The 27,541-nt window shown below is 44.7% G+C and overlaps 1 long non-coding RNA gene across 1 annotated transcript; it reads left to right on the top strand.

The window, feature by feature from the left end:
• Nucleotides 1–1,258: 1,258 nt before the first annotated feature.
• LOC121001351 lies at nucleotides 1,259–4,159 on the top strand. The gene is made up of 4 exons (XR_005779036.1): nucleotides 1,259–1,391; nucleotides 3,448–3,486; nucleotides 3,825–3,872; nucleotides 4,128–4,159. It is a non-coding gene; the product is annotated as an uncharacterized LOC121001351 (long non-coding RNA).
• The last annotated feature ends 23,382 nt before the right edge of the window (nucleotides 4,160–27,541 follow it).

The raw sequence follows: 27,541 nt of genomic DNA on the forward strand, positions 1-27,541 counted from the left end.
CTTGAAGTTTTTTGGTGTGATATATATTATTGAATTTATCGACACTATTGAGTCATATGAATATAGTGTCGATCATATCTACTACAATATATGTGACTGTAATGTTGTATATTATTGCTACATTGTTCTTATAAATTTTATTACTTGTATTTTATGGGGATTTAATAAATATTTTCTGCATATGTCAATCTGGTTGCCAAGTGTATGAGTGCTCGCTCATTACTCTATTACTACATTTGCCTTTAAAAGAGGGTGGGGTGATTCCCTCTATATGAGCTTGCAGCACCATACCTTAACTACTTGCTAGAGAGCCACCACAACCTACCACTATTCATTATGTTTTCACCTATACAGAGTCTCTGTACTGTGACATCACTGTGTTTATTATCTCTGTATTACCCCAGTACTTTTTGGGTATCGGTAACAGTAAGTGGGTCCTTAGGGTTTTGAGTGCTGGGGAGTTCCTCAGTCGCTGCTATAGGTTAGGGTTTTGATGGTCAGATAAGGGATAAAATGCAAGGACCAATAAGTGAAGACTGAAGATTTGAGGATAGGTCTTGAAGTTTAGATAATATATAAATATTGATAGAATTTTTTCGTTATAGGCTCAGGTCCTGAGGTATGGGTACAAGTTGAGGATAGATCTGGTAATTGGGGCTTGTCCATTACTCATTTCCACATGACTATTCATCATTTCTATATCAATAGAGCACATAGAGCATGTCCTGGACTCTCACTGTCTTATCTACTTTTAGATTGAAGAAAGTCAAGGAGGAGAAAAAGGAGGAGGAGGAGATTAAGATTGAGGAGAAGGAGATGGAGAAGATTAACATCGATGAGGAGGTGGAGTATGGTAACATCAAGAAAGAGAATGAGAAGATTAACATCTTGGAGGATATAACCATGGAGGATGAGATAGAGGAGATTAACATTGAGGAGTTGCAGGAGATTAACACTGAGGAGGAGTTGGAGCAGATAAACATCAGGGAGGTCATGGAGGAGATTAAGGTTGAGGAGGCGGAGGAGATTAAGATCATAGAGGCCGAGGAAGTTAAGATCGAGGAGATGGAGGTGATTAAGATCAAGAAAGTGGAGATTAATATCGTGGAGGTGGAGGAGATCAAAAATATGGAGAATAAGATCGAGGAGGTAGAGAAGGTTATGATCAGGAAGGAGGAAGAGATTAAGACTGAGGAGGAGATAAACATCAAAAAGCATGGGAAAGTGGAGGACAATAGAATCAAGAAGGTAGAGGAGAAGAACATCAAGGAAGAAGAAGTACTGGAAGTGATGGTGGAAGTCATCAATACTGAGGAGGAGAATGAAGGCGCGGTGGTGGAAGAGGAAGAATCAGAAGAAGAAAGTGAGGAGGAAAAATATCAGGCTCTCATGTAAGTACATCAATGTAAAGTTCTGTATATTGATTTAGGACAGTGATTGAATTGATTAATCAAGAATATGGCAAAGAACCCGTGAGGGATCGGTCATGTCAAACTAATTTAATCAGTTTCTATGAGGAGGTAAGTACTAGACTTGACAGCGGCGAATCAATGGATGTCGTATATCTGGACTTCTCCAAAGCATTTGACACTGTACCTCATAAAAGGTTAGTATATAAAATGAGAATGCTCGGACTCGGAGAAAACGTCTGTAAGTGGGTAAGTAACTGGCTGAGGGATAGAAAACAGAGGGTGGTTATTAACGGTACATACTCAGATTGGGTCACTGTCACTAGTGGAGTACCTCAGGGGTCAGTATTGGGCCCTATTCTCTTCAATATATTTATTAATGATCTTGTAGAAGGCTTGCATAGTAAAATATCAATTTTCGCAGATGACACTAAACTGTGTAAAGTAATTAACACTGAAGAGGACAGTATACTGTATATATACTACAGAAGACAGTATACTGTATATATATATACACTACAGAGGACAGTATACTACTACAGAGGGATCTGGATAGATTGGAGGCTTGGGCAGATAAGTGGCAGATGAGGTTTAACACTGAGAAATGTAAAGTTATGCACATGGGAAGGAATAATGCAAGTCACCCGTACATACTAAATGGTAAAACACTCGGTAACACTGACATGGAAAAGGATCTAGGAATTTTAATAAACAGCAAACTAAGCTGCAAAAAACAGTGTCAGGCAGCGGCTGCCAAGGCCAATAAGATAATGGGTTGCATCAAAAGGGGCATAGATGCCGGTGATAAGAACATATTCCTACTACTTTACAAATCACTGGTCAGACCACACATGGAGGACTGTGTACAGTTCTGGGCTCCTGTAAACAAGGCAGACATAGCAGAGCTGGAGAGGGTCCAGAGGAGGGCAACTAAAGTAATAACTGGAATGGGGCAACTACAGTACCCTGAAAGATTATCAAAATTAGGGTTATTCACGTTAGAAAAAAGACGACTGAGGGGAGATCTAATTACTATGTATAAATATATCAGGGGGCAGTACAGAGATCTCTCCCATCATCTATTTATCCCCAGGACTGTGACTGTGACGAGGGGACATCCTCTGCGTCTGGAGGAAAGAAGGTTTGTACACAAACATAGAAAAGGGTTCTTTACGGTAAGAGCAGTGAGACTATGGAACTCTCTGCCTGAGGAGGTGGTGATGGTGAGTACAATAAAGGAATTCAAGAGGGGCCTGGATGTATTTCTGGAGTGTAATAATTTTACAGGCTATAGCTACTAGAGAGGGGTCGTTGATCCAGGGAGTTATTCTGATTGCCTGATTGGAGTCGGGAAGGAATTTTTTATTCCCCTAAAGTGAGGAAAATTGGCTTCTACCTCACAGGGTTTTTTTGCCTTCCTCTGGATCAACTTGTAGGATGACAGGCCGAACTGGATGGACAAATGTCTTTTTTCGGCCTTATGTACTATGTTACTATGTTACTAGCAGTTCTCCATAGCAGCTAATCAGGTCACAATTTACATTTTCAAACTGGCTTTCAGAGCTACAATCTGATCTTGCAGTAGTTTGATAAATCTTTCTCACTGTGTAGAAGAATTACTGATCCACAACATGCAACATTTATTGTCCTGAACATCACCCCACATTCTACCTATAGGTAAAGCACCCCAAGGTCAAAAGGTCAGATATAAAATATAATATTTCTATCTCTAGATCTGAATATTAATAGATAAAAGTATTCTTCATCCACAGCTCCACCTTCATATATTAGACGTCCATAGTGGAAAGGACACAGTTTAAATCTCCATGCGTTGCAGAGTGCACAGAAAACACACTTCAGGCAACCACAAAACATTTCATACAGTCATCAGGCCTCATACATAAAAATGCGGGAAAATGAACACAGAGATCTGATTGGCTGTTACTTTGGAAATATCAAATGATGTCATATTGTATCATGTCTATGAATGAGAATATTCCTAACCTGTAGACATAATCTCATTGTATTTCCCTAACAGGTGGAGGTGGACGGTGGAGGGCTCCGAGCTGCCAGTAAGGTGATTATATCATAGAATAATAGGGCGATATAGGCGTCTGCCTTACAAGGTGATCCACGAGTTGTCCCCCACCATATGTGACATGTATATTTATAGAAAGGACAATTCTCCTGTGTCCTCTAAAGGAAGGTAGAAGGAAAGCTTCTGAATTTGATATCAGTATATTTATCTGAGATAAAACTTTCCAGATGCAAGGGGTTAATTATGTTGTGATGTCATGGATATAAATTATTACTAGTAAATGTGATAATGATAAAAGGGGGCACCAGTCTTGCCACATCTTATATTTGGGGTGTATATTGGGCAGTTCCAGTAACCAGAGCTGTTTTCTATTATAGGATACGAACAGTGAAGAAATTGGAGCCACCCTTTAAGATGGACACTATGTAAGTGTATAAACCGGGCAGGGAGGAACTGGCAATTCTGGAGCCTGGGCAAAGGGGGGGGGGGGGGGGGGAAAAATTTTTTTTTACTTTAAAACCAGACCATAGAGCATCACACTGAGGATTATTGAGGTTTATCCCATTCTCTAAGAGGAAAAAATATAGAAAACTAAATTCCCACCCGATCTCAATCTAAACTCCTCCCCTAATAAAGGTGAGAACAAAGTCCTGATATAATGTATGTTCTATGTCTAATAGCAAGGAGGAAATAGAACTGGAGGAAGAAGAGGAGGAGGAGAAGGTGGCGGAGGAGGAAAAGGCAGAAGAGGAGGAAGCGAAAATGGAAAAGGGTAGAAAGGAAATGGAAAAGGAAAAGGTGGGAGTAGAGGAAGTAGAGGAGAAAGAGATTGTAGAGGAGGAACAAGCTGAGAACACAACAAGGTGAGTACAGACTCTATATATAATGAGCTGATAATATTTCCAGATAAAGGTATATATAACTATGTGATCGGAGCCCATACATTGTTGTCAGAGCAGTTTTTTTTCATTATAGACCATTGGACATAGAGGTGATGCCGGCCCGACCAACTGAGGAGACCACCCAGTAAGTTTATAGAATAAGTAAGACTGAATTTTAGTGGTCACATACTTTCCTGCTTTAAGCTTTGTCTCATTTAGAGTCCACAGGACATGACACAGGACAGTCTCCGTGTACAGAACTGTATAGACTGATCCTGTCATCACATGGAGCTGATCTTATCTACTTTAATCTTTCCTTTAGGACAAGACGCGGTTGGTGGACACCAAATTGCCTGAGAAGACAAAACAAGAGCAGCAGGTAAGTAATAATTTACCTTCAGTCTACCTGTAACTGCCACTTGAAGGAGCTCACTGCATAGGGGTTTACACAGTGAACTCTATGATACATCAGCATGCAATGAGCTCCCCCTATTGGCCACAGAAATAATTGATTGTTTGTTGGGGCACTAGGACCCCACTGTGTTTGCCGATGCAGGGAATCTTTTTTTTTAATCTATTCTTACTTTTCCAAGCAGCATCAGAAAGAGCAGCAGGAACAGACTAGCAAGGTAAGTTCACGACTTTACTTGACTCCTTTACTACTTCTATGAGGACAAATGCAGAAAATATTTGAGGTCCCCCCGTCAGCATCCTCTCTATCATCCCGAGCAGAGATGCATCACAGAGGGCCCCTCTCGCTATAGAGGACATTTCCTACCCTCTGGTGAACACTTGACTTTCCCAGAAGAGTTCCCTAAACGTTTCCTCCAGTAATACCAGCTGATTGTGGGGGGACCCAGCAGCAGGACTCACCGTAATCAGCTCGTATCTCTCGGACCTACTACATCTCCCTTCTTCAGTCCCCACTGTCACCACTTGACCTGTCCACTCTCATGACCCCCCTCCGGTCTTATCTCCTGCAGATGCCTCAGGTTCTTCTGCTGCTGCAGTTATGATGACACCGGCGAATAAGCGGAATATGAGAAGTCTGGTCCTCATAGCATCCTCAGATACACCATGAACTTCACCTGAAGATCTCAGCAAAGAGGAGAAGAATATTAGGATGGTGCTGGGTCCTGCACTGGAGGAAACTGCTAACATCATAGGATCTCTTCAATAGAGGCGGCTGGTGGGCAGGCAGAGGACACACCAACCATGTCTTCCCTGCATCTCTGTGTACAGATATTATCTGATGGCTGCCCTGAGTCCCCTTTATATGGGGAGAAACATCCTGCTGCCCGGACATAGATATAATAAGAAATATATGTAATAAAAGATAGAATATAGAAATCTAATAAATGGAGAAAAAACTAAAAATAAAGGACAAAAAGTATAACAGTCCATTATCTCTCGTTTAGAAAGAAGGAGAAAAGGTTTGATGAAATACATAACTCCTGGTTACAGGCCCGAGGTGCGCTTGTCTTATCCCTTTGTACGGAGACAACACAAGAATACTTCATGGCTGAACATCTTCTGGACTCTTTCATATATAGTCTCATTGTCAGATGCAGATGTCATAAATTAAATTCTATTGTTCGGGCAATCAGACGGGTAAATTATTAGCGGCCCTTACTAAATCTAGTCATCCAGTTGCAGAACCCTCTGACTGGCACAGTTACTTCTAATCCTGTATAAATTGCTTAAATATTCAATGATTACTATGAAGACCTCTACAGGGAAGTCCCTGCTCTCCTTCCATTATTAAAGTGGTTATCCAGCTTTAAACCTTTTAACAGATGCTTTTAGAGTGTCCAGACCTCAGGTGGTGTTCATACTTATCTGGTCTCCACTAGGGATGAGCGAACCCGAACTGTGTAGTTCGGGTTCGTACCGAATTTTGTGGTGTCCGTGACACGGACCCGAACCCAAACCCGAACATTTTAGTAAAAGTCTGGGTTCGGGTTCGGTGTTCGTCGTTTTCTTGGCGCTTTTTGAAAGGCTGCAAAGCAGCCAATCATCAAGCGTCATACTACTTGCCCCACGAGGCCATCACAGCCATGCCTACTATTGGCATGGCTGTGATTGGCCAGTGTAGCATGTGACCCAGCCTCTATTTAAGCTGGAGTCACGTAGCGCCGCACGTCACTCTGCTATGATCAGTGTAGGGAGAGGTTGCAGCTGCGACGTTAGGGCGAGATTAGGCAGTGATTAACTCCTCCAAAACACTTAAGTCAGTGATCGATCTACAGCTGTGGATCATTGAACTGCTGCTATTCAATTGCTCACTGTTTTTAGGCTGCCCAGAGCGTTTTTCAGTCACTTTTTTCTGGGGTGATCGGCGGCCATTTTGTGTCTTGTGGTGCGCCAGCACAAGCTGCCACCAAGTCCATTTAACCATCAATAGTGTGGTTATTTTTTGGCTATATCCTACATCAGGGGCAAGCTGCCACCAAGTCCATTTAACCATCAATAGTGTGGTTATTTTTTTGCTATATCCTACATCAGGGGCAATCTGCCACCAAGTCCATTTAACCATCAATAGTGTGGTTATTTTTTGGCTATATCCTACATCAGGGGAAAGCTGCCACAAAGTCCATTTAACCATCAATAGTGTGGTTATTTTTTTGCTATATCCTACATCAGGGGCAAGCTGCCACCAAGTCTATTTAACCATCAATAGTGTGGTTATTTTTTTTTGCTATATCCTACATCAGGGGCAAGCTGTCACCAAGTCCATTTAACCATCAATAGTGTGGTTATTTTTTGGCTATATCCTACATCAGGGGCAAGCTGCCACCAAATCCATTTAACCATCAATAGTGTGGTTATTTTTTTGCTATATCCTACATCAGGGGCAAGCTGTCACCAAGTCCATTTAACCATCAATAGTGTGGTTATTTTTTTGCTATATCCTACATCAGGGGCAAGCTGTCACCAAGTCCATTTAACCATCAATAGTGTGGTTATTTTTTGGCTATATCCTACATCAGGGGCAAGCTGCCACCAAGTCCATTTAACCATCAATAGTGTGGTTATTTTTTGGCTATATCCTACATCAGGGGCAAGCTGCCACCAAGTCCATTTAACCATCAATAGTGTGGTTATTTTTTTGCTATATCCTACATCAGGGGCTTGGCTGTGCTTGCTATTTTATTGAGGGGTGAAATACAATTGCCAAAATAGCAGTACCCTAAATCTGGTGTTTCAGCTGTGGTCAGCCAATTGTAATACTGTCTGCTGTCTGGCAAAGGATATATTTTTGTTCTGGGTTGAAATACAATTCCCAACCTAGCAATTTCCTAAATTAGTGGTTTCTGCTGTATCAGGCCTACTTTAAATCTATCCCTAAAAGGGTATATTAGATTCAAGGTGCTGATAGGGTCATTCTCAATAACTTCACACACACGCTACTGTGCATATCCAAGTCTAATTCTGTCCGTAAACGTATACCTGTCACCCAGCGCCTAAATAATAGGCCTCAAATTTATATTCAGCTAAATCTGTGGTTATTTCTGTAGCTGGTCAAGTTATTTTGCGCCCGTCAAAGCACAGTTTTTGTTCTGGGTTGAAATACAATTCCCAACCTAGCAATTTCCTAAATTAGTAGTTTCTGCTGTATCAGGCCTACTTTAAATCTATCCCTAAAAGGGTATATTAGATTCAAGGTGCTGATAGGGTCATTCTCAATAACTTCACACACACGCTACTGTGCATATCCAAGTCTAATTCTGTCCGTAAACGTATACCTGTCACCCAGCGCCTAAATAATAGGCCTCAAATTTATATTCAGCTAAATCTGTGGTTATTGCTGTAGCTGGTCAAGTTATATTGTGTCCGTCAAAGCACAGTTTTTGTTCTGGGTTGAAATACAATTCCCAACCTAGCAATTTCCTAAATTAGTGGTTTCTGCTGTATCAGGCCTACTTTAAATCTATCCCTAAAAGGGTATATTAGATTCAAGGTGCTGATAGGGTCATTCTCAATAACTTCACACACACGCTACTGTGCATATCCAAGTCTAATTCTGTCCGTAAACGTATACCTGTCACCCAGCGCCTAAATAATAGGCTCAAATTTATATTCAGCTAAATCTGTGGTTATTGCTGTAGCTGGTCAAGTTATATTGTGTCCGTCAAAGCACAGTTTTTGTTCTGGGTTGAAATACAATTCCCAACCTAGCAATTTCCTAAATTAGTGGTTTCTGCTGTATCAGGCCTACTTTAAATCTATCCCTAAAAGGGTATATTAGATTCAAGGTGCTGATAGGGTCATTCTCAATAACTTCACACACACGCTACTGTGCATATCCAAGTCTAATTCTGTCCGTAAACGTATACCTGTCACCCAGCGCCTAAATAATAGGCCTCAAATTTATATTCAGCTAAATCTGTGGTTATTGCTGTAGCTGGTCAAGTTATATTGTGTCCGTCAAAGCACAGTTTTTGTTCTGGGTTGAAATACAATTCCCAACCTAGCAATTTCCTAAATTAGTGGTTTCTGCTGTATCAGGCCTACTTTAAATCTATCCATAAAAGGGTATATTAGATTCAAGGTGCTGATAGGGTCATTCTCAATAACTTCACACACACGCTACTGTGCATATCCAAGTCTAATTCTGTCCGTAAACGTATACCTGTCACCCAGCGCCTAAATAATAGGCCTCAAATTTATATTCAGCTAAATCTGTGGTTATTGCTGTAGCTGGTCAAGTTATTTTGTGTCCGTCAAAGCACAGTTTTTGTTCTGGGTTGAAATACAATTCCCAACCTAGCAATTTCCTAAATTAGTGGTTTCTGCTGTATCAGGCCTTCTTTAAATCTATCCCTAAAAGGGTATATTAGATTCCAGGTGCTGATAGGGTCATTCTCAAATTTATATTCAGCTAAATCTGTCATTACTGCTGTGCCTGTATTAGTGTAATACGGTACCTAAATAGATAGCCAGATAGTGTTAGGTGTCTGTAAAAAAAGGCCTGAATTTGAATTCAATACATTGGGCCAAATAATAGTTTTCTTATTGTGGTGAATGGTAACAATGAGGAAAACATCTAGTAAGGGACGCGGACGCGGACATGGTAGTGGTGGTGTTAGTGGACCCTCTGGTGCTGGGAGAGGACATGGCCGTTCTGCCACAGCCACACGTCCTAGTGTACCAACTACCTCAGGTCCCAGTAGCCGCCAGAATTTACAGCGATATTTGGTGGGGCCCAATGCCGTTCTAAGGATGGTAAGGCCTGAGCAGGTACAGGCATTAGTCAATTGGGTGGCCGACAGTGGATCTAGCACGTTCACATTATCTCCCACCCAGTCTTCTGCAGAAAGCGCACAGATGGCGCCTGAAAACCAAGCCCATCAGTCTGTCACATCACCCCCATGCATACCAGGGAAACTGTCTGAGCCTCAAGTTATGCAGCAGTCTCTTATGCTGTTTGAAGACTCTGCTGGCAGGGTTTCCCAAGGGCATCCACCTAGCCCTTCCCCAGCGGTGGAAGACATAGAATGCACTGACGCACAACCACTTATGTTTCCTGATGATGAGGACATGGGAATACCACCTCAGCACGTCTCTGATGATGACGAAACACAGGTGCCAACTGCTGCGTCTTTCTGCAGACTGAAAAGGAGGTCAGGGATCAAGACTGGGTGGAAGACGATGCAGGGGACGATGAGGTCCTAGACCCCACATGGAATGAAGATCGTGCCACTGACTTTCACAGTTCGGAGGAAGAGGCAGTGGTGAGACCGAGCCAACAGCGTAGCAAAAGAGGGAGCAGTGGGCAAAAGCAGAACACCTGCCGCCAAGAGACTCCGCCTGCTACTGACCGCCGCCATCTGGGACCGAGCACCCCAAAGGCAGCTTCAAGGAGTTCCCTGGCATGGCACTTCTTCAAACAATGTGCTGACGACAAGACCCGAGTGGTTTGCACGCTGTGCCATCAGAGCCTGAAGCGAGGCATTAACGCTCTGAACCTTAGCACAACCTGCATGACCAGGCACCTGCATGCAAAGCATGAACTGCAGTGGAGTAAACACCTTAAAAACAAGGAAGTCACCCAGGTTCCCCCTGCTACCTCTTCTGCTGCTGCCGCCTCGGCCTCTTCCTCCGCCTCTGGAGGAACGTTGGCACCTGCCGCCCAGCAAACATGGGATGTACCACCAACACCACCACCTGCGTCACCAAGCATCTCAACCATGTCACACGGCAGCGTTCAGCTCTCCATCTCACAAACATTTGAGAGAAAGCGTAAATTTCCACCTAGCCACCATCGATCCCTGGCCCTTAATGGCCGGCATTTCTAAACTACTGGCCTATGAAATGCTGTCATTTAGGCTGGTGGACACAGACAGCTTCAAACAGCTCATGTCGCTTGCTGTCCCACAGTATGTTGTTCCCAGCCGGCACTACTTCTCCAAGAGAGCCGTGCCTTCCCTGCACAACCAAGTATCCGATAAAATCAAGTGTGCACTGCGCAACGCCATCTGTGGCAAGGTCCACCTAACCACAGATACGTGGACCAGTAAGCACGGCCAGGGACGCTATATCTCCCTAACTGCACACTGGGTAAATGTAGTGGCGGCTGGGCCCCAGACGGAGAGCTGTTTGGCGCACGTCCTTCCGCCGCCAAGGATCGCAGGGCAACATTCTTTGCCTCCTGTCTCCTCCTCCTCCTACTCTGCTTCCTCCTCCTCTTCTCCCACCTGCTCATCCAGTCAGCCACACACCTTCACCACCAACTTCAGCACAGCCCGGGGTGAACGTCAGCAGGCCATTCTGAAACTCATATGTTTGGGGGACAGGCCCCACACCGCACAGGAGTTGTGGCGGGGTATAGAACAACAGACCGACGAGTGGTTGTTGCCGGTGAGCCTCAAGCCCGGCCTGGTGGTGTGCGATAATGGGCGAAATCTCGTTGCAGCTCTGGGACTAGCCGGTTTGACGCACATCCCTTGCCTGGCGCATGTGCTGAATTTGGTGGTGCAGAAGTTCATTCACAACTACCCCGACATGTCAGAGCTGCTGCATAAAGTGCGGGCCGTCTGTTCGTGCTTCCGGCGTTCACATCCTGCCGCTGCTCGCTTGTCTGCGATACAGCGTAACTTCGGCCTTCCTGCTCACCGCCTCATATGCGACGTGCCCACCAGGTACTCCACCTTGCACATGCTGGACAGACTGTGCGAGCAGCAGCAGGCCATAGTGGAGTTTCAGCTGCAGCACGCACGGGTCAGTCGCACTGCGGAACAGCACCACTTCACCACCAATGACTGGGTCTCCATGCGAGACCTGTGTGCCTTGTTGCGCTGTTTCGAGTACTCCACCAACATGGCCAGTGGCGATGACGCCGTTATCAGCGTTACAATACCACTTCTATGTCTCCTTGAGAAAACACTTAGGGCGATGATGGAAGAGGAGGTGGCCCAGGAGGAGGAGGAGGAGGAGGAGGAGGAAGAGGGGTCATTTTTAGCACTTTTAGGCCAGTCTCTTCGAAGTGACTCAGAGGGAGTTTTTTTGCAACAGCAGAGGCCAGGTACAAATGTGGCCAGACAGGGCCCTCTACTGGAGGACAAGGAGGACGAGGATGAGGAGGAGGTGGAGGAGGATGAGGATGAAGCATGTTCACAGCGGGGTGGCACCCAACGCAGGTGCGTGGCTGGGGGGAAACGCAGGATGATGACGATACGCCTCCCACAGAGGACAGCTTGTCCTTACCTCTGGGCAGCCTGGCACACATGAGCGACTACATGCTGCAGTGCCTGTGCAACGACAGCAGAGTTGCCCACATTTTAACATGTGCGGACTACTGGGTTGCCACCCTGCTGGATCCACGGTACAAAGACAATGTGCCCACCTTACTTTCTGCACTGGAGCGTGATAGGAAGATGCGCGAGTACAAGCGCACGTTGGTAGACGCGCTACTGAGAGCATTCCCAAATGTCACAGGGGAACAAGTGGAAGCCCAAGGCGAAGGCAGAGGAGGAGCAAGAGGTCGCCAACGCAGATGTGTCACGGCCAGCTCCTCTGAGGGCAGGGTTAGCATGGCAGAGTGTAACGGTCACGTCCACACACACACAGGGGGAAGGGTAGTGACCACTGCGCTCCACCCTCACCCCTGGCCCTGCCTACTTGCCTCACGAGTGCTGATGACAGGGGACAACTGGACGGCAGTCCCTAACTTAGGATATGTGCAGGGAAGACAGACAAGACAAAATACGGAACATGAACGGACCGGGTCAGAACCAAGAGAGCTACTGTCACAACCAGACAGCTGAGAAGCTCTGACAGGAGCCTTCCAGATCTTCCTCCTTGAGTTTCTTTGTTTTGGTTTCAGTTCCTCATCTCGTTAGTCTATCTCAGCTGTCATGCAGTTGGACTGATTGCTTCCCTTTAAGTTCCTCCCCATAATGCAGTAGTGTGCGGCTTATACAACTTCCTGGAGTGTGTGTGCATGCTGTTCCTATTTCCCAGTCCTCTGCAAGATAAGTGCTGTTCCTTTATTTTATTTTCTGTCTGCTGGATTTAAGGAGACCCTGACTCCCTCCGTGTCTAGTGTAGGGAGCCGGTGGTCGTGTCCCCTCACTATTGTAGGGTCTTCAGGTATTAGATAGCCGAGGTACGTGGATATGCGCCCATCCACCTTTGGGTTGTTCGCATAGGCTGAGCAGTCAGGGAGAGTGGCAGGTCTCATGCAGGGGTCTCCCTTTTTTTCCTTAGATGTGGATCCAGTGAGTCATTGATTATATTGCATTGTCTTGTTTCCTGTACACCATCCGTGACAGCTACGCAGTACAACGGATTAAGCAAAGAATGGTCAGGAGAAGCCGGAGTCAAATACCAGGAAAGTAGCGAAGTACAAGAGGAGTCCTAAGAGAGTAGTCAGGTGGGAGCCGAGGTCACAATACCAGGATGGATGCGCAGTACAGGAGGAGCAGGCAGAGGATCGTCAGGGAACAGGATCAGGTAAGTATTCAGTAGTCCAACAAATAGCCAGGAACCTAGAAATTAACAGGCAACCTGTGGCCAGCAGGCTTCCTGTATTTATAGTGGGGAGTGAGGGTCATGTGATGTGGCCAGCGTCACATGACCGACAGGTTAACCAGTCGAGCACCGAGTGATCAGCTCGGCGCTTAAGGCAGACTAGGAGCAGGGAGCCACCCAGCCAGCAAAGCCGCCCTGGGAATGAGGTCAAGCACAAATCCTCATTCCCAAAGCTAAGCAACAGGTCTGCGGGCAATGGGGGACCGAGTGCACCTTCGGAACCCCGTGACACAGAGATGTGGAAAAGTTTTGTCACCACGCCACAGCTAACTGCACCACCACCTGATACAGGACGTGTTAGCAGGAGGCAACATTTCACTAACATGGTGGAACAGTACCTGTGCACACCCCTCCACGTACTGACTGATGGTTCGGCCCCATTCAACTTCTGGGTCTCCAAATTGTCCACGTGGCCAGAGCTAGCCTTTTATGCCTTGGAGGTGCTGGCCTGCCCGGCGGCCAGTGTTTTGTCTGAAAGTGTATTCAGCACGGCAGGGGGCGTCTTTACAGACAAACGCAGCCGCCTGTCTACAGCCAATGTGGACAAGCTGACGTTCATAAAAATGAACCAGGCAAGGATCCCACAGGACCTGTCCATCCCTTGTGCAGATTAGACATTAACTACCTCCCCTTAACCATATATTATTGTACTCCAGGGCACTTCCTCATTCAATCCTATTTTTATTTTCATTTTACCATTATATTGCGGGGCAACCCAAAGTTGAATGAACCTCTCCTCTGTCTGGGTGCCGGGGCCTAAAAATATCTGACAGTGGCCTGTTCCAGTGTTGGGTGACGTGAAGCATGATTCTCTGCTATGACATGAAGACTGATTCTCTGCTGACATGAAGCCAGATTCACTGCTATGGGACCTCTCTCCTCTGCCTGGGTGCCTGGGCCTAAATATCTGACAATGGACTGTTCCAGTGGTGGGTGACGTGAAGCATGATTCTCTGCTATGACATGAAGACTGATTCTCTGCTGACATGAAGCCAGATTCTCTGCTATGGGACCTCTCTCCTCTGCCTGGGTGCCTGGGCCTAAATATCTGACAATGGACTGTTCCAGTGGTGGGTGACGTGAAGCATGATTCTCTGCTATGACATGAAGACTGATTCTCTGCTGACATGAAGCCTGAATCTCTGTTATGGGACCTCTCTCCTCTGTCTGGGTGCCAGGGCCTAAATATCTGACAATGGACTGTTCCAGTGGTGGGTGACGTGAAGCATGATTCTCTGCTATGACATGAAGACTGATTCTCTGCTGACATGAAGCCAGATTCTCTGCTATGGGACCTCTCTCCTCTGCCTGGGTGCCTGGGCCTAAATATCTGACAATGGACTGGTCCAGTGGTGGGTGACGTGAAGCATGATTCTCTGCTATGACATGAAGACTGATTCTCTGCTGACATGAAGCCAGATTCTCTGCTATGGGACCTCTCTCCTCTGCCTGGGTGCCTGGGCCTAAATATCTGACAATGGACTGTTCCAGTGGTGGGTGACGTGAAGCATGATTCTCTGCTATGACATGAAGACTGATTCTCTGCTGACATGAAGCCTGAATCTCTGTTATGGGACCTCTCTCCTCTGCCTGGGTGCCGGGGCCTAAATATCTGACAATGGACTGTTCCAGTGGTGGGTGATGTGAAGCATGATTCTCTGCTATGACATGAAGACTGATTCTCTGCTGACATGAAGCCTGAATCTCTGTTATAGGACCTCTCTCCTCTGCCTGGGTGCCGGGGCCTAAATATATGACAATGGACTGTTCCAGTGTTGGGTGACGTGAAGCCTGATTCTCTGCTATGACATGAAGACTGATTCTCTGCTGACATGATGCCTGAATCTCTGCTATGGGACCTCTCTCCTCTGCCTGGGTGCCTGGGCCTAAATATCTGACAATGGACTGTTCCAGTGTTGGGTGACGTGAAGCCTGATTCTCTGCTATGACATGAAGACTGATTCTCTGCTGACATGAAGCCAGATTCTCTGCTATGGGACCTCTCTCCTCTGCCTGGGTGCCTGGGCCTAAATATCTGACAATGGACTGTTCCAGTGTTGGGTGACGTGAAGCCTGATTCTCTGCTATGACATGAAGACTGATTCTCTGCTGACATGAAGCCAGATTCTCTGCTATGGGACCTCTCTCCTCTGCCTGGGTGCCTGGGCCTAAATATCTGACAATGGACTGTTCCAGTGTTGGTTGACATGAAGCCTGATTCTCTGCTATGACATGAAGACTGATTCTCTGCTGACATGAAGCCAGATTATCTGCTATGGGACCTCTCTCCAATTGATATTGGTAAATTTGTATTTATTTTATTTTTATTTTAATTCATTTCCCTATCCACATTTGTTTGCAGGGGATTTAACTACATTTTGCTGCATTTTGCAGCCCTCTAGCCCTTTCCTGGGCTGTTTTACAGCCTTTTTAGTGCCGAAAAGTTCGGGTCCCCATTGACGTCAATGGGAATCGGGTTCGGGACGAAGTTCGGGTCGGGTTCGGATCCCGAACCCGAACATTTCCGGGAAGTTCGGCCGAACTTCTCGAACCCGAACATCTAGGTGTTCGCACAACTCTAGTCTCCACCACTGGTTTCCGGCTCCATCGCTCCACATCCGCAGGTCCGGGGTCTTTGAGAATCAGCATTCTGTTGACGAGGTGGCACTTGACCGCTGTAGCAAATTACTGTTGTTTTCCAGAGACCCTGAACCTGCATAGGCAGCCATGGAGAAACTAAGCGTAACGCAGGTACCAAGTAAGTATGACCACCCTACTGTTCCGGCTACTCTAATGGGGAATGAGTAAAAGTTTGAAGTTGGAAAACTCCTCTAATTCTTTTCTATACTCAATGGATTCTGCTATCATGGAGGAGGAGGTTCGGTGGGCCATTTTTGTGGCATTGAATGGTAAAACACCGGATCCAGATGGTCTTTTGGCAGAGTATTACAAAACATCCCATCCCCTCACAATACCGGTCCTAACTGGACTATTTAACTCGGTTTTTACTTATGTGACTCCAATTCACTGTGTTACTGACTCCTGGACAGATCTCCATGAACCTGGTAGAGATCCTTTGAAGACTTAATCTTTCTGCCCAATTTTATTGCTTGACCACGATTATAAATTCTAGGTGAAAACATTAGTGAATAGTTTCCAGCTAATAATCCCCGGTTTTCTCTGCGATGCTCAGACAGGCCTTACTTAGGGCAGAAGCAACTTTTCAACTCTTAGACTGGCCGTCGCGTCCACAGTACTGGCCCAAAACCCAGCGCAACCACCTATTATGCTTATGGGTTGTTGATGCTTAGAAGACCTTTAGAAATGCAGTGTGGCCTTTTTTACATAAAAATAGGGGTCAGTTAGCACATCCCAATGCAAAGGTGCACGCCGCCATAGCTGCACACACAAACAAAGAAAAACAATGCAACAGCACTCTTCAAACACAATTAAAGTACAATAATGCCATAGTTATAGAAAATATTCTGGTGCTAATGCTTTGTTTATTTTGTAAATTTGAGATTCTTGGCAAATATAATTTGTACAAAATTGTTTGGGCCCGTCTACCAAAACATCAAGGCGATCTCTGTAAGACAGGAATCTAACACTAAATACTACCTGTTATAGTACCATACTGGCCGCCATACAATTTGTACAAAATTATTTGGGCCCGTCTACCAAACATCAAGGCGATCTCTGTAAGACAGGTATCTAACACTAAATACTACCTGTTATAGTACCATACTGGCCGCCATATAATTTGTACAAAATTATTTGGGCCCGTCTACCAAACATCAAGGCGATCTCTGTAAGACAGGTATCTAACACTAAATACTACCTGTTATAGTGCCATACTGGCCGCCATACAATTTGTACAAAATTATTTGTGCCCGTCTACCAAACATCAAGGCGATCTCTGTAAGACAGGAATCTAACACTAAATACTACCTGTTATAGTACCATATTGGCCGCCATAAAATACAAGAAATGCCAGTTCCACATGCATGCTGGGTCCATACTCGCATACATGTTGGTACCTGCATTCCCTGGATTTAATCGAGGCCATTTTGGTACAAAAAATGTTAAAAGGCAGAGTAGTTCCAGCATGCACGTGGAACCTTCATTCCCTGAATTTTAAGGCGTACCATATGGCACTATACCAGGTAGTATTTAGTGTTAGGTTCCCATCTTATAGAGATCGCCTTGACGCCTGCAGATGGGCCCAAATAATTTTTTACTAAATGTATTTGCCAAGAATCAGAAATTTACAAAATAAGCATAGCATTAGCACCAGAACAGTACCAGATTGCCCCCTGAAGCCTATTTGCCATCAACACTGGAGCCAGAGGTCCTCCTCTGCTCCAGCAGGATCATCTGGGCAGAAGGGGCCACAGCCTCAGGCAGGCAGGAAACCTGCACTATCGTATCACAGCTGCAGGATATAGAATGGCTGCCTTAGCTTCAGCATCAGAGGTCCTGTGATGCTATTCCTTTTTCCCCTTTCCTTTCTCAGGTTAATCATAATTAGCTGAGCCATGTTTTATTAATGTTTAAACAATTTACCCAAGGAACAAACTCGAGCTCCTTGTGCTTCCCTCACTTGTGTCTACAGGACTCTTGTCAGAAGCGCCCTGTTGTCCGAGTCCTTTAGGACACAGGGCGTACCTGTACGCCCTGTGTATTTCCGATCACCGCCGCGCGGCGGGCGGTAATCAGAACAGAGTGCCGGCTGAAATAATTCAGCAGGCATCCTGTGACAATGCCGAGAGGGGTCCTGTAACCCCCCCGTATTGGTGATCGCTGCAAACCGCAGGTCAATTCAGACCTGCGGTTTGCAGCGTTTACTGGTCATTCCGGCAGCGATTGTGGAAGCCATCGGGTCCCCGCGCCCGCTGTAATGGGGACCCGACAACATGGAAGACAGCGCAATGCCTTCCTTAGGCATCGTGGCTGCCTTCCGGTGAAGAATGCAGAAGTATTGGAATGCATTGTAAAGGGGATCAGACCGCAGAAGTTGAAGTCCCAGAGTGGCACAAAAAATAAAGTGTAAATAAAAGTTAAATAAATACATTTTTCCCAAAAAAATTCTAAGTTTCAAGTAAATTAAAAAAAACTTCCTTTTTCCAAAATAATGTAAAAAAAAAATTTGTAAAAAAATAGGAAAAAAAAAGAAAAGTACACATATTAATGTATTGCCGCGTCCGTATCGTTGGCTCTATAAACATATCACATGACCTAACCCCTCAGATGAACACCGTCTAAGAAATAAAATAAAAACTGTGCTAGATAAACAATTTTTTTTGTTACCTTACAGGGCACAGAAGGAAAGGAACGCCATATGGTTTTTGGAAGGCAGTTTTTGCAGGACAGTTTTTTTTACACCATAGAAACATACATAGAAACATAGAATGTGTCGGCAGATAAGAACCATTTGGCCCATCTAGTCTGCCCAATATACTGAATACTATGGATAGCCCCCGGCCCTATCTTATATGAAGGATGGCCTTATGCCTATCCCATGCATGCTTAAACCCCTTCACTGTATTTGCAGCTACCACTTCTGCAGGAAGGCTATTCCATGCATCCACTACTCTCTCAGTAAAGTAATACTTCCTTATATTACTTTTAAACCTTTGTCCCATTTGAAGCTCCCCCTGATGCACCCCTAGAGTAGAAACTCCAAAATAGTGACCCTATTTAAGAAACTACACCCCTCAACGTATTCAAAACTAATTTTACAAACTTTGTTAACCCTTTAAGTGTTCCACAAGAGTTAATGGCAAATGGAGATGAACGTTCAGAATTAAAAATTTTTGTTACTTTGCCTCACAAAAAGTGTAATATAGAGCAACCAAAAATCATATGTACCCTAAATTAGTACCAACAAAACTGTCACCTTTTCAAATAAGGGCACTTTTTGGAGTTTCTACTCTAGGGGTGCATCAGGGGGGCTTCAAATGGGACATGGTGTCAAAAAAACAGTCTAGCAAAATCTGCCTTCCAAAAACCATATGGCGTTTATTTCCTTCTGCGCCCTGCCGTGTGCCCGTACAGCAGTTTATGACCACATATGGGGTGTTTTTGTAAACTACAGAATCAGGGCGGGGTTAAAATCAGAGTGTGTCTGGCGTGCATGCTGTACCTGTGCTCCCTGGACTTTGTGTGGCTATCATGGCCTATAAACAGGTAGGAACTAGTGTTAGGGACCACTCATAGAGGCGACCTTGACGTGGTGAGTGGCTTATTACGCTTTGGACAAAATGTACACCAATGCCTCATTCAACATCCAGCATAGAGGCAGGGCAGAGTGCTGGTTGCAGAGTGCTATTGCATTTGTGTTTTTGCGTTTGTATGTGTATTTTGCCATAGCAATGTGCACCTGCATACAGGGTTGTGCTGACTGAATCCCCCACATTTTTTCTTTGTAGTATATATCGGAGGCGTGGCGATCTCCATGCAGTCATGTACACCTGACCAGTTAGTCTGCCCTGGAGGCTGGTTTTAAAGTCAGTATAAAACTGAGTCTACTTTTACAGCGCCTACCAGTAGCCATTTGGCTCCAGGAGAAGTATATAATATATATAGTATATAGAGCCAGCAGGGTGGTAATGTGGCTGTGAATCAGCAGGGTGGCAGCAGTGTGAGATCTGGAGAAAAACATGCCCAGTGTAGACCGCCTGCTACTCAGGACCCTACCTGTCCGGAAAGAACTAGCGGTGCACTGGTTCACAGAGGCAGCAGTAGCAGGCAGGCAGCACGGAGTGGTAAGGGGAGAATGCCATACACGGCGGTGTAGGAATTTTTCATCAAGCTGCCAAAGAACGTCAGCATGGCCATTTGTAGAATCTGAGGGCAGAAGGTGAAGCGTGGCCAAGATGTTGGCACGGCCCTTTGTCAGCACATGCAGCATCACCATAAAGTGGCCTGGGAAAACCGTGGCACTAATGTAGTGGTCCAGCCTAATGCAGCAACCGCTGCTTCACCCAGTGGCCTGCACACCTTCTCTAGCAGCCAAGTCTCTACCACTTCAGCAGAAGGGAGCTGTGTTTCCTTCCCATCATCTACTGGTCCTGATGCTCCTGCTCCTCCTCCTTCGCTTCATCATTCGTTCGTCAGCAATTGATCATCGAGACAATTGCTAAAAAGACAACAGTATACATGCACTCATCCAACGGTGCAGAAGCTGAACATGCTCCTGGCCAAGTTGCTGGTACTACAGTCCCTCCTTTTCCATGTGGTGGACCCTGCACCGTTCTTAGAACTGATGGCTTGTGTCGAGCAAAGGTGGAAAGTCCCAAGTCGTCTTTACTTCTCCAAAAAGGCTGTACCAGCCCTGCACACGTATGTTGAGCAGAAGATGGGATAGTCCTTGAGCCTGTCGGTGTCTACTAAAGTTCACGGCAGCGCCGACATGTGGAGCTATCCTTTATGGCCCACTAAGTAAATGTTGGTCCTGCCCATCCACACCAGCAACCTGGCCAGGTTACGGCACTGCCACCAACACATTCTCAAGCTGTGAGTCCTGTGCCAATGTCCTGCTCTGCCTAATCATCCTCCACCTTGTCCTTAGCCTCCACTGCAGGCACAATTCGGAGTGCTACTTCAGAATACCACCTATAGCACGGGGGTGTCACGCTGTCCTGCACTTGGTTTTCCTGGCCGAACGGAGTCACACTGGGGAGGAATTGCCCACGTCCTACAAGAGAAAATCAAATCCTTTCTTTCTGTTCTCCAAATGAAAATCGGAACTATGGTGACCGACAACGGGAAGAATATTGTGTCGGCACTGCGTTAAAGAGGGCTAAGCCATGCGTGCACATCTTTAATCTGGTTGTCAAGTGCAACGTGACGCCCCCCAGGGCCGATTGAGTCCCAGGTTTTTAGGAATGCCGAATGGTAATTCGGCCTTATCACTTTTGAGTGTGTCACGGTGCTCCTACCTGGATACCGTCGGTCCCCAGGGTTAAGCTCTGCAGCAGTAAAGGGGAGAGTGATAGTTGGTGGAGTAAGAGTCCAGACTTGGTAAATGTTCAACAGCTTTCCTTGAATGAACTTGCATCCCACACAAAACTTGGTCTTTCTCTTGGCTCCAGCAGGTTTTGGGGTAAACTAGCAGGCAAACTTGGATACCTTGCTTTATCTTTCTCTGCTCTGCTAGACTCTGGCTGTGTGCAGCCTCTTGTACCTGATGAAGGGGAGTGATTCCCCGAAACGCGTTGCATTGCTGCAATAAAATACTTGATTCCTGATTCTGGTGACCTGTGGTTGGTCTTTGCGCCGTGGGATATTTATCTCTGAAAATACGCACCTTCTTGGGGATTCCAGGGATCTCCGATAAGAAGACTACCTTTCCTGTGGCTGCAGACCACCACCCTCCAGGTTTTCAGGACCCTTCTGATGAGCGTTCATTAGAGTTGTGCCTATAACTAGCACAACCCAACAAGATGAGCCTTGATATTTATTTCATATTATCCTGTCAATGCAGAATTACCCTATGGTGCGCACATCTGTTTAATTACAGCACGAATTAAGCCTGTCTACTGAGACTCTGGCTTCGGTCTGGTAGCTGGACTTTCTCAAAGTACTGGTAACTTTGAGCGGGGTGCCTTTGGCTGTTGACCCCCTTGTTATACTCTGTCTTTAAAATGTAAGGAGTCAGGGTGCTTTGCAAGCTGCTTCTCCTGGAAGACTCCTGCTGCAAAAGAGGGGAGAGCTCCTTACTACGACATGTCTGCTCTCCTTCCAATTCTCAACTTCACTCTCAACTGACTATAGCTTCCCACAACCTCTCCCTTGGTAGGAAGAGACTAGCCCACTTCTGCCCAAAAGAGGGAGAATGGAATCTCCCCCTAGATCTCTCACTGCCAGATACACTGCCGTCTGCCTGACAACCAGGCACAGTGAATGTACTACAATACATAGGTTACATAGCCATGTTACTAAAGCACAATATAAAAAAAACTGGAATAAATACACGGATGATCGTATTGGTTAGCCATTAGAGACAGTAGGAAGGTGTAGGAATGGTAGTGCCCGCTCTGGGGTACTACAAACGCAGTTCCTAAAGTCTTCCACCCAACTACAAGACATCAAAAAAATTGTCAGGAAACTGTGGATACAATTCAGCCCCTCTTACACTGCAAAACACGTCCTCCTTGAGCTGCAAAGGCAGAATAGCATTCCGCAACATCGCCTGATATGCCGTGTTTCCGCCTGTTGGAACTCCATCCTCCACATGTTGGACCGACTAAAGAGGAAGAGGAAGGCCGTAAACAATTTCTTGATGTTGCGGGTTGTTGTTCCTTTTCATAGGTAAATACATTCATATCCAATTCATTATTGTCAAGATGGATCTTCATTGCCTTTAAGAGCCATGCTCGACTATAGTTACAATTTTGTATGTCTTGAGTAGGCCAAATTAAGGTCACACAAAGGTTTCTACTTCAGTGTTATTCTTCTAAAGAATGTACCAGTCTGAGAAGAGGCATCCTTGTCTACTTTTAAATTTATGACGGAAGATAAAGATAAGCTCTATGCAGCTGGTGATAATTACCTATACAATTAAGCATTTATTAATGAAGCAAAATATATAATATGTATGTATTCATTTAATTAGCCTTAGTTAGTCCTTAGCATAAGACAATCAGTAGGACATATATATATATATATTTGTTTATATTATATAGTTATATGTTACGAAGACAACATGTATCCAGTATATTGTATATATTTCTCATTAGAAGAGTGTCTGTGAAGATGTGTGTTTTGCAACAATTAATCACATCTTTGGTATGACAGAGGAGGTACTGATATCTCTGTGAGAAAACAAGGCCATTTACGATCCATAAATTAGCAGTGTGAGAAACGTTTAAAGAGACGCCTAGAGGTCTGTCTCTAATTGCTACAATTAATCCCTATGGCTTTGAATTAAAGCTTCTAAGGTCAAAATGTATATTCAGACTTACATAAGTTAACCCTTTATACTATGATGCAGATAGCTTATACAGCAGTGCCACCTAGGTATGAGTAGGTGACATTACAACAGTAGCAAAAATGCATTCTGGGTAAGGTTATGATGTCACATTTTATCAATGGTCACGCCCATCCGACAATGATTGGAAAGTTCCAAACTAGGAAGGTGTGTCTAACTGATAAGTTTGTGATCATAAACCATACACAGGAGGTAGAAGAAAAAAAGGAAAAGTAAAGAGAGAAAAGGAGAGAAGAAGAGAAGTTGAGTCTCTAGAGGGGTCTATCAAGATGAAAGCCATGGTGAGATGTGCTATGATGGACCACCCAGCTTTCCTAGGAGCAGAAGTGAGATTCCTACTAGGACTTGGTAAGAGACACAGAAAATTATATTGCATTTTAATAAGACTAATTTGATAGTGTGGGTGAAATTATACCATCTAGATTGGCGAATAAATAAATGATTAAAATAATTGATCATCTCCATATTGAGATGTAATCTTAGGATATTGTGAGGCTTCATTCTACCTGCAGAAGAATCCAGACTCATAATCTAGCAAAGCATTAAATAATTGCTTATATATATATATATATATATATATATATATATATATATATTGATAGAACATTCTTCGCCAAGCTAAGTGATGGATTCCCACAGGAAAGACTTATTTCAAATCCTTCCCATTTAAGATATGGTCTAGCAAGATCCTAGATCCCTGTTATTTGTCTTAATAGTCTTACCAAAGTTTTATATGTGAAAATAGTCCAGGATGGGGCGGAAGGATACAGTTATCTCTTCTAAGTTATATCCTTGGATGGATTTGCCCATCTTGAGGTCATGTGATGTGTAGTTGGTTAGAGGGGGGCAGAATGTATTTAGCATTCTATATTGATGTCTAGGATTAGACATGCCCATCCTGATATCATGAGGTTTTCTCTGAACAGAAGTAATGTATATAACTTATGTTCATACTTTGATATCCTAAAATAATAATAGCTTGGTTATAATGTGACAAGTTATTTCCACTCACATGTATTGTTAAGCTTGTAATGCTTTATATTAACGCTATATATATTCATTTGCATGTATCATTGTGTTTATTTACTTATATGTTTATAATCTTGTAACCAATAAATCTGCATATTTTTATAATACCTGTGTATTATTATATAATTCAGAACTACATTTTATCATTAACGTCATCTCACGTCAAAAAGAACTTATTTATCTGAGGAAATAGTCGGACTCAGATGTGAATTGTATCAGTTAGGTTGTTTACAATTCACCAGGTCATGATTTTAGGAATTTATGACAAATTTTATAAATTTATTTTTTATGGTTAATTATTTTTATGACCATAATTAATCATTCTTAATTTAATTATTACCCCCCGACAGGGTGGACAGAAGTACTCCCCTGTGTAACTTCTAAGTTAGCCAGTGGCAGCTCATGTGTGACAACTGCTGTTTCCTGAGGCCCTTTGAGGAGGCCACTTTATTTCTCAGCCGCCAGGACTACGAGATGAATGACATCATTCCATTCCTTCATGTCCTGGAGCAGATGCTGATAAATCTGTCTGACCAGGGGACAGGAGACGTGGCGTCTACATCTCAAAGCCACCTGAGCCCTGTGGGTGCTGAACTGGCTGAGAAGGACATTCACGCACAAGCAATGTATACAGAAATTGGTGGTTTTTCTGCACAAGTGACAGGATAGGAACAGGAGGAGCATGAGGAGCTGGATGATGATGAGGAAGACCAGGCAGATGACCTCGAGACACTGTGGCAGTATGCAGTGGAGATGGAGGCAGGGAGTCCCTCCAAGTACCTTGCACAAATGGCCAGATGCAAGCTTTTAGGGATGACTTAAAGGCTCAAAAATGGGGGCCTTTTTTTCACCCGATGAGAGGAAGGATAAACTTAACTACTATTGAGACATCCTATGTAAGGATATCCTCTGCGCTCATGCTTCACTGCAATGAATGCTGCAGGGGGGGGGGGGGGGGGGTTTCAGGAGCAGCACCAGCTCCATCAGCAGCAAAAGTCTGGAGTCTCTAATGAGCACTTTTCTTCACCCACCTACTGAAGAAACCACCCACCAACAGCAGCAGCAGGACATGGAGCAGAACCTGACTGCACCCTGCCACCCCACATCCAGGATCCCATGGCCCCATCACTGACCCCATAGCTGCTGCCTTCATGGTATATTAATTCTTTGTTAACATTACAGATTTGCAACGTGCAGCTGTTGTGGAGCTACAAGTCCCAGCATAGGCTGACAGTCTGCATTTTCCATGGCATGCTGGGAGTTGTAGTTAAACATCAGCTGGAGAACAGCAGGTTACACATCACTGGTTCAGGTGTCAGTGACACAAAATAATGAATCAGGAGAAAATTGTATCAATGTCGAGAGCGACAATAAAATACAATGATAATATATGGAGCATGGATGGCGCCGCCACTGATATCCCGCTGCTGGGGAATAACTCCCATCATGCATGGGGAAGACCCACTAAAGGGACGCTATGGATATGCGCCTATAGGCCGCTATGTATTGTATCTGCGGAAAAATGAATAAAGTTTATTGGGGAAAAAAAGACAAACATAAAAAAGTTTTCGGAGAAATAGCAGCAGGTCCAGAAACAAGCGTCTATTATACAGTAGAATTATCTATAATGTCCTGTCTATATACCGCCTAGATATACATTATATATATATACTGTCTTCCATTGTACAGGGCTAAAGTGGGAAATTTACATACATTCAATATAGATTACACCTGATTGGCTCCCTTCTCCGGCCACTTTATGATGTCACGGAATACTGTGCTGTTGGCTCCTCCCCACACATTCTGATTGGCTGCCTCTTCCGGCATCTTTATGATGTCATAGAATATTGTTCTTTTGGCTCCTCCCCGCAAATTCTAATTGGCTACCTCCTCCGGCCTCTTTATGATGTTATGGAATGTTGTGCTGTTGGATCCTCCCCTGCACATTATGACATCACACATATTATATAAGGGGCTGCAGAGCTGACACTCCCCTGAGGGTTGTAGTTGGTGCTTGAGGTAAGTCTGCTGTGTCCTCAGCTCCTGTTGTGTCTGTCATCTTCTTCTATCATGTCTCCTCCTCTTCAGTAATGGCCGCCTCTTTCCTTTTCCTCTTCTGCAGCTTTGGTTGGTGAATTGCGTAGAGTCAGGTAAGCCCATCTTTCCTATAAGTGTACAATATGTCTGATTACTCTCAGCACCTGAGTATAACCGCATGTAGAAGCTTCACAGATGGACCTAGTAGAAGGGATGCGGGTGGCAGTGGTGTACCTACCGCAGAGGGAGACTTGGTGACTGCTATGGGACAGGGGCTGCTCTATGCATTTGCTTTTTCTGCTTCCTGTTGTGTTTTTTCCTGCAGTGGTCACTAGGGGGAGCTCACTGTATACAGCTCACATGCCGTTTGATTGTAGTTTTATAAATCCGTATGCACTGAGCTCCCCCTAGTGGTGGCTGCCAGCTGCTGTGTTAGGGAAATAGGAGATTTGGAAGGGACACTCTGTGTTTTGCTATGTGGATCAGGAATATAACTGCTGGGTTTGCAGACATTTCAGTTGCTATGGGGTCAAACAACTAAAGGCCCATTTCCAGTGAGATATAAGGTGCAGCTAATGGTGACTATAGAGGATGGAAGGTGGTGTGGAAAATAGAATGTGGCTCCGTCCTCAGTGTTATTATAGATGCCCCATGGTCATCTCTGTTGTGTGCATCATTCCTGTGTCTGAACTTCATTATTTTTTCACCTGTACACAGTCTCTGTACTGTGACATCACTGTGTTTATTATCTCTGTATTACCCCAGTACTTTTTGTGTATCGGTAACAGTAAGTGGGTCCTTAGGGTTTTGAGTGCTGGGGAGTTCCTTAGTCGCTGCTATAGGTTAGGGTTTTGATGGTCAGATAAGGGATAAAATGCAAGGACCAATAAGTGAAGACTGAAGATTTGAGGGTAGGTCTTGAAGTTTAGATAATACATAAATATTGATAGAAATTTTTTGTTATAGGCTCAGGTCCTGAGGTATGGGTACAAGTTGAGGATAGATCTGGTAAATGGGGCTTGTCCATTACTCATTTCCACACGACTGTTCATCATTTCTATATCAATAGAGCACACAGAGCATGTCCTGGACTCTCACTGTCTTATCTACTTTTAGATTGGAG

The sequence above is a fragment of the Bufo bufo genome, chromosome 5 (assembly GCF_905171765.1).
Source record: "Bufo bufo chromosome 5, aBufBuf1.1, whole genome shotgun sequence".
NCBI classification, from domain to species: domain Eukaryota; kingdom Metazoa; phylum Chordata; class Amphibia; order Anura; family Bufonidae; genus Bufo; species Bufo bufo.